Raw genomic sequence first — 8,738 nt, 5'->3', positions numbered from 1 at the left:
GAAGACAGCTCGGGGACAGGATGCAGCGGACCCGCAAACCGGGCCAACTGTCAGCGTGGCAAACCTGCGGTGTAGGAGACCCGTGGACCGCCTGACCCCCTTCGTGCTGCTTCCGGTGTGCCGGGTGCGGAGGATGACACCCGGAGAATCGGCGCAACTCGCCATCCTGTAACAACCGTGTTATAACGTCAACAGACAGAACACGACCACACCAAACTACTTCGCTGGCATCCAACAACATCCAGCCCTCCAGAGAGGTCATCTGGGGGGTCAGGTGCAGGACACTGTATTCATCGAGTGTCTCTAGCGGGATTGTTGTTGTGTACCTGTTGTCTCTGATCGGGGTCCCCCCGGGGACCTTACGTGAGGTTGGGGCGCCATCCTGGCGGGCCATTGATGGACAGTGCCACTTCCCCTTCCCCTAATCCTAACCCTAACCCTCACCCTAACCCTAACCCTAAACCTAACCCTAATCCTAACCCTCCACCTAACCCTAACCCTAACCCTAACCCTAACCCTAACCCTACCCTAACCCTAACCCTAACCCTAACCCTAACCCTAACCCTAACCCTAACCCTAACCCTAACCCTAACCCTAACCCCGTCCCAGATACTCCACAACACCTGTCTATTCCAGAATGTGTCGAGTTGGTAGAGGATACGGCTAGTGCCTCCCCCCGTAGACCCACTAGACACATGGTCTCGAGTAGGAGGATGATGGATTGGAAGTTGTCGGCCAACAAGAAATTCTTGGTGATCGGCGACTCCAATCTGTCCCACCTACCACCTTTTTACGTCGACGACCTTCAGATCGACAGTTACCCGGGCGCCAGTTTTAGACACGCGGAGGCCATCCTACGCAAGACCGTAATTGCTGCACCGGTTGAAGTGTTGGTTCTAGCCTTTGGGATCAACCATCGTGAGCAGAAAGTTAAGGAGACCGCTATTAAGCAGCTCCAAGGGGCACTCAGGATGGCCGTGGCTACCTTCCCACGGGCCCGAGTGCTAATCCCCCTGATTAACTATTCGGCCGCTTTGCCCGTTGAGCAGAAAAACAACCTCGGGCGGCTGAATAGTTTAATCAGGAACAATTATGCTCACATCCCGGCTCTCGACAGCCGGGACTTTGAGACCCAACCCGACCTGGTCCACTGGACTCGGGACACGGCCAAGTTGATGCTCAAGCACTGGCTTGACTTTTTAAACTTGGCATCCCCATAATCCCGATCGCTCGGGGGGGTAATAAGAACGTGATAAATTTGGCCCATAATTTCACGCCAACCCCCTTACAAATCTCCCTCCTCAATAAGGGCCTCAACTTCATTCCTTCCACTAATCTCAGTAGCGACTGGCATCATCAACTTCAATTTGACCTCCAGCGCTACCACAGACGTGTCAAACTTGAGGTATACTATGAGAAACAAGATTCTCTCGGACCTACACCGTTCACAGCCCGTTCCGGCTGGGAGCCCTCACCTGGACTTATGCCTCCGGAATTCCAGGCTATGGTCCGGTCCGACGGGCTCTCCATGTCCGGTTCGGGTTGCGCACCTGCGGTCGCTCCCAATTTGACACGCGGAGAAGTCGAGGCCCTTCATAGTCTAAAAACAAACAAACATATTGTGATCAAACCAGCCGACAAGGGGAGTGCTGTTGTCATTTTTGACAGATCGCAATACATATGGGAGGGTTCTCGGCAGTTGAGTGACATGACGTATTATAAACCACTGCCGGAACCTATTTATCCGCAAACTATTCCCATGGTAGAAAAGATTCTGGATAATCTTCTACTTAAAAAATTTATCAATTTTAAACAACATAGGTATCTCATGGGGGAGCCGGATCCTCGCCCCCGCAGGTTCTACATGCTCCCTAAAATTCACAAGGAGCCAGACAAGTGGAGCAAGCCCCACGAGATCCCTCCGGGGCGACCCATTGTGTCTGACTGCGGCAGCGAGACGTACAGAACGGCGGCGTTCATCGATCATTATCTGACGCCGCTTTCCGTTCTGCACGACAGCTACCTCAGGGATACCTATGATTTTATTGATAAAATCAAGAAGGTCTGCATTCCCCCAGATGCCATTTTGTTCACCATCGACATTGACAGCCTGTATACAAACATTGATATAAATGAGGGGATACAGGCTGTCAAAAATGTCTTCTACAGGTACCGCGACGTTAGCAGGCCCGAAAAGGAGCTCCTGCAGCTCCTCGACATTAATTTGAGGAGAAACGACTTTGAGTTTGACGGTCGTTTCTACCTCCAAATTAAGGGCACTGCTATGGGCAAGAAATTTGCACCGGCGTATGCCAACATTTTTATGGCAGAGTGGGAGACCTCTGCCTTGGCCGCCTGCCCAAAACGTCCTCTCCACTACTTCCGGTACCTGGATGACATCTGGGGTGTCTGGACCCATTCCAGTGAGGAGTTCAGCGTGTTCTTAAACACGCTGAACACTCACAATAAAAATATCACCATCAAGTCGACCACGAGCAACACATCGGTCGACTTTTTGGACACCACAACATTCAAGGGTCCCGACTTTGCCGACACGCAACACTTGGACATCAAGGTGTTCTTCAAGGAGACCGACACCCACGCGCTCCTCTTCAAAAGCAGCTTCCACCCCAAGCATACCTTCGCGGGGTTGGTGAAATCCCAATTGTTGAGGTTCCATCGTGTCTGCACCAGAAGGGAGGACTTCCTGACGGCCTCGAGGACCCTCTTTTCTGCCCTGAAGGGGAGGGGCTATTCCAGGTCCTTCCTCAGACGGCAGTTGAGGGTCTTCTTGGACCCGAAGGGGCCTCCCCCTGGGACCGACATGATCCCTCTCATCACCACCTACTCTCCCTCGGCCGTGCGGGTCGCCAAGAAGGTCAAAGACCACTTCCGGACCTTTGCGGAGAGTAGCGGGAGGCTGCCGGGGCGCTACGTGGTGCCGGCCTACCGTAAGAACCCCAACTTGAATGATCTGTTGGTCAGGGCCAGGGTCAGCTCACTGAGAGACCCGCCCTCCACTAGGAGGGACACCCTTGTCCGCCACTCACAATGGTTGGTGAACCCCCACAACCGCAAGGTTTTCCAGCCGTTGTGCCGTGGCGGCCGACACACCCGGAACTGTGTGTACGTGATTCGGTGCCAACGATGTGGCGATATGTACGTGGGCGAGACGGGCAATACCTTAGCTAGGAGATTCGCCCAACACAAGTACAACATCGTTAGGCATAAAAATACCAACACTCACCTGGTGCAGCATTTTCTCCGACACGGGTGGTCTTCCGTCCGGGCGACTGTCGTAGAGACGGATCCCAAATGGAGCCTCGCCCAACGCCACCGGGCGGAGCTCCTTTGGATCTCCAAATTGGGCACCAGACATCCAGGGGGCCTAAATGAGATATGAGTGTGAGCCCGTTGGATTGTGACGGACAGTGCACATTCCCGTTTTTTCCCTTCTTTATTTTTCCCATATCCCCCAACCCCCCCCTCTTCCCTAACCCTAACCATTCCCTTCTCCTTACCTAAAACCTACCCCCAAACCTAACCCTAACCCTAACCCTAACCCTAACCCTAACCCTAACCCTAACCCTCTAACCCTAACCCTAACCCTAACCCTAACCCTAACCCTAACCCCTAACCCTAACCCTAACCCCCTAACCCTAACCCTAACCCTAACCCTAACCCTAACCCTAACCCTAAACCCTAACCCTAACCCTAAACCCTAACCCTAACCCTAACCCTAACCCCTAACCCTAACCCTAACCCTAACCCTAACCCTCTAACCCTAACCCTAACCCTCTAACCCTAACCCTAACCCTAACCCTAACCCTAACCCCTAACCCCTAACCCTAACCCTAACCCTAACCCTAACCCTAACCCTAACCCTAACCCTAGCCTCGCCCAACGCCACCGGGCGGAGCTCCTTTGGATCTCCAAATTGGGCACCAGACATCCAGGGGGCCTAAATGAGGTGTGAGTGTGAGCCCGTTGGATTGTGACGGACAGTGCACATTCCCGTTTTTCCCTTCTTTATTTTTCCCATACCCCCCACCCCCCCTCTTCCCTAACCCTAACCATTCCCTTCTCCTTACCTAAAACCTACCCCCAAACCTAACCAGCCAGTGCCTCCAATCCTCTTACGGCTCTCACTCTCCCTCGCTCGCCCTCCTGGACCTGCAAAAAATCACAATTAGGGGAGGTAACAGGGAATATATGCCTAACACCTAACCATAACCCTAATCCTAAAACCTAACCCTAACCCTAACCCTAACCCTAACCTCGGGTACGGTACATATACGTACATTCAGAACATTCACTAAGGGGAGGTGACTGGGAATATCCTCTCCCAACTCTCTGTTTAATACTGAAGCCCTAGGTCACACATCCAGGGTACTTTCTGTATTATTTCCATTGAATGTACTAGTGTTTGTCAATTATTATTATATATATATATTTATTATAATATATTATATAATTCATATCATATTATAGATTATTATATTATATATCATATACCAATAACAATGTTTACCATTTCATGTTATTGTTTTAGCAGATAGGATTTTGCAGTAGCATCCTGGGGCTTCAGAGGGTCACTGTTGTCTTCTTTTTACACTTGTGTTGGGGTCAAGACTTCTATTTTGAAGGCCAACTTGTGTTTCATGTGGACCCCACCCCTTCATTTAAATGTTTTATTGCTATTAACACCTTTCTCCTGCAATACCTGTTTTCACTGCAAGGATAAAAGGTTGATTTTAGCCTACCTGCCGTGCTAACCTGCTAACTCTCTACAAACGAGTCAGGCCTGATGAAGGTATCTTACCGAAACGTTGCCATCTGACTCGTTTCATGTAAATATACATCTTCTTCTTTTTTCAGAATTTTTATACACATTGTAGTATTTTTCTTGTATTTGTTTACTTGCCGTGTCCAGTTGGCCTGGCCGCGGCGCGACGCTTTCGTTCCACTAGTCGCTATTTTCTGTAAATAAACAGCCTATTTTTGATACTACATGTGCTATTTTTACTCACGAGATATTCCGGTGGCTCATTAGCGCGAGATACAGCATATTTTTGAACAAAAAAGCATATCTCACCGTTTATGTAGCCAGCCATGAACCGGAAGTGATTATCTTGACCTCGGCGGAAGTCCCGCCTCTGAGCATTCCGTTCTCTCTTTTTCACAAAGGAAACGGATAAAGACAATTTATTTTTATAAAGCGAACAAACCTTTTTTTCGCCAACCAGTTTTTTACATCATCCACACCAGCGACATATTAAAATAATTTTGCAATATGTCGGATGGTTCCGAGTACGACTGGCTTCCGGTCAGGTCGGGGCGAAGACGCGCACGGCGACGTCAGGCTGCGCCTTCAGAGTGGCTCGCCCAGGATGATGAACGTTGTCATTATGACCAAGAGGATAATAATTTTTCTCAGTGGTATGAGCAGCGGCCCCAGAGGTCTTATGCGGATGTAGCACGGGGACGGCAGGATTCCTATCCGCGTCGCCCCTACCCGCAGACACGCCGCCATTTTAATGATCTACACCCAGAGGAGCGCCGCAGCGCCCCTCAGTGGAATTATAGGAGAAACACACGCCAAAATAGGAATTTTGTGCCTTCAAGACAGCACTCTCAGGAGTACTTTAGGCCACAATATTCACCTCAAAGACGTCCCCGCTATCCTCCTCCCCCCAGGGGGACACGGAGGAAACGCCGGGATGCTTCCAGGAGGAATGGGCGCTCCCGTAATACTAGTAGAGACATGGACTCTAGGCCTCCCAGACATTATTCTCAGGACTATTTTTTACCTGAACATTGGCCTCAAAGACGTCCCCGCAATCCTCCCCGTCCCAAGAAGACACGCAAGAAGCGTCAGGACGCTTCTCGGAGGACTGCACCCCCTGACAACTCCACAACGTCCATGGAGGGGAATTTAAAAGCTCAGTGTTTTTATAATATCATTAAAATAACACACCACCTGAATAATGTGACAAAAGACATTCACCCCCAGTCCATAATAAAAATGGAAGAGACGCTTGCCACCATGATCAAACCAGCGGTCTCTAACCCTGACATTGAGGCGCTGATCAGGTGCAATGCCAAGACTTGGGCAATAATGACTGTCGATGTTTTAAGAGACCATTATAAAAAGACTCTACAAGTAGAATTGGACAAGATAACCAGTTTTATTGATGAGGTCTGGAGACCCGCTTTTCAGCTGGCCTCTACATGGGCCAAGAAACATCTGGGACGCAGACTGATGGGGGACACCCTCGGGAAGGCCGAGGCTCTGATCGTCGCGGCCTTCGCCGACCCCCCTGTCAACGCTGAGGTGGTACGCCCGGCCCAGTCCTTGCCGGTCCAGACCGCCACCCGGGTATCGGTGGGCACCCATACTGACCCTACGGGCCCTGACGGGGCTCCTGGGGTGGTACGGGCTAGCAGCCCTCCGGCTCGGGTCGTCGCCCGGGTCTCGGTGGCTACCAGCACCGACGCCGTGGCTCCAGATTGGTCTCCTGAGGTGGATCGGGAAGCAATCCTTCCAGCACGGGTTGCCCCGATCTTCCTTCCTCGTCGACCGGAACCACCCAAGGAGCAGAGGGTGACAAAGCCCCGGGCCACGGACAGCGGGCCTGCCCAGGACACCCTCGGCGAGGCTCCGCCCACCCAGCTTATTCCTGCATCTCGCAGGAGGCTTCCTCTGGGATCACCTGCAAGACAAGACACACAGGAGACCCCCACTCAGACCGAGGACGACGATGACTCACCACGTGGGTCCACAAGCTCCGGGGCGGATCAAACCCAGGACACCCCCACCCATACAGAGGACGACGATGACTCACCAGGGGGACCCACGGCCTCCTCGCCTCTCCTGATCGACTTTCGGGATGAAGAACAGGAGCGGGGGCTTTCTTCGGTGATGTCCCCTCGTTACTCTTCCGCGACCCCCGACTGGTCCCCTCTCCAGCCTGAGACGGCAGATGAGACGGCACCACAGGGTGAATTTTCACCACGGGGGCCCACACTTTCCGGGGCTCCTATGGTGGACTATGAGGACTCACCCTTGCAGCGGACGCCTCCTCAGGAGACGCCCCCTCAGGAGATGCTTCCTCAGGAGTCCCCCGATTGGGCACATTTGTTCCCTGGGGCACTAAAAAGGAAGCCACACAAGAGGCCTTCCGTCCCAGATACTCCACAACACCTGTCTATTCCAGAATGTGTCGAGTTGGTAGAGGATACGACTAGTGCCTCCCCCCGTAGACCCACTAGACACATGGTCTCGAGTAGGAGGATGATGGATTGGAAGTTGTCGGCCAACAAGAAATTCTTGTTGATCGGCGACTCCAATCTGTCCCACCTACCACCTTTTTACGTCGACGACCTTCAGATCGACAGTTACCCGGGCGCCAGTTTTAGACACGCGGAGGCCATCCTACGCAAGACCGTAATTGCTGCACCGGTTGAAGTGTTGGTTCTAGCCTTTGGGATCAACCATCGTGAGCAGAAAGTTAAGGAGACCGCTATTAAGCAGCTCCAAGGGGCACTCAGGATGGCCGTGGCTACCTTCCCACGGGCCCGAGTGCTAATCCCCCTGATTAACTATTCGGCCGCTTTGCCCGTTGAGCAGAAAAACAACCTCGGGCGGCTGAATAGTTTAATCAGGAACAATTATGCTCACATCCCGGCTCTCGACAGCCGGGACTTTGAGACCCAACCCGACCTGGTCCACTGGACTCGGGACACGGCCAAGTTGATGCTCAAGCACTGGCTTGACTTTTTAAACTTGGCATCCCCATAATCCCGATCGCTCGGGGGGGTAATAAGAACGTGATAAATTTGGCCCATAATTTCACGCCAACCCCCTTACAAATCTCCCTCCTCAATAAGGGCCTCAACTTCATTCCTTCCACTAATCTCAGTAGCGACTGGCATCATCAACTTCAATTTGACCTCCAGCGCTACCACAGACGTGTCAAACTTGAGGTATACTATGAGAAACAAGATTCTCTCGGACCTACACCGTTCACAGCCCGTTCCGGCTGGGAGCCCTCACCTGGACTTATGCCTCCGGAATTCCAGGCTATGGTCCGGTCCGACGGGCTCTCCATGTCCGGTTCGGGTTGCGCACCTGCGGTCGCTCCCAATTTGACACGCGGAGAAGTCGAGGCCCTTCATAGTCTAAAAACAAACAAACACATTGTGATCAAACCAGCCGACAAGGGGAGTGCTGTTGTCATTTTTGACAGATCGCAATACATATGGGAGGGTTCTCGGCAGTTGAGTGACATGACGTATTATAAACCACTGCCGGAACCTATTTATCCGCAAACTATTCCCATGGTAGAAAAGATTCTGGATAATCTTCTACTTAAAAAATTTATCAATTTCAAACAACATAGGTATCTCATGGGGGAGCCGGATCCTCGCCCCCGCAGGTTCTACATGCTCCCTAAAATTCACAAGGAGCCAGACAAGTGGAGCAAGCCCCACGAGATTCCTCCGGGGCGACCCATTGTGTCTGACTGCGGCAGCGAGACGTACAGAACGGCGGCGTTCATCGATCATTATCTGACGCCGCTTTCCGTTCTGCACGACAGCTACCTCAGGGATACCTATGATTTTATTGATAAAATCAAGAATGTTTGCATTCCCCCAGATGCCATTTTGTTTACCATCGACATTGACAGCCTGTATACAAACATTGATATCAATGAGGGGATGCAGGCTGTCAAAAA

At 51.8% G+C, this 8,738-nt stretch overlaps 1 long non-coding RNA gene across 1 annotated transcript; it reads right to left on the bottom strand.

The window, feature by feature from the left end:
• Positions 1 to 1,480: 1,480 nt before the first annotated feature.
• Positions 1,481 to 4,471, bottom strand: LOC140678827 (uncharacterized). The gene is made up of 3 exons (XR_012050481.1): positions 4,092 to 4,471; positions 3,248 to 3,388; positions 1,481 to 1,600 (listed from the first exon to the last, which is right to left on the bottom strand). It is a non-coding gene; the product is annotated as an uncharacterized lncRNA (long non-coding RNA).
• Between the last annotated feature and the right edge of the window lie 4,267 nt (positions 4,472 to 8,738).

The sequence above is a fragment of the Nerophis lumbriciformis genome, linkage group LG05 (assembly GCF_033978685.3).
Source record: "Nerophis lumbriciformis linkage group LG05, RoL_Nlum_v2.1, whole genome shotgun sequence".
Taxonomy (NCBI): Eukaryota; Metazoa; Chordata; class Actinopteri; order Syngnathiformes; family Syngnathidae; genus Nerophis; species Nerophis lumbriciformis.
Note: the sequence above shows the minus strand (reverse complement) of the source record. Positions and strands in the feature narration are given on the sequence as shown.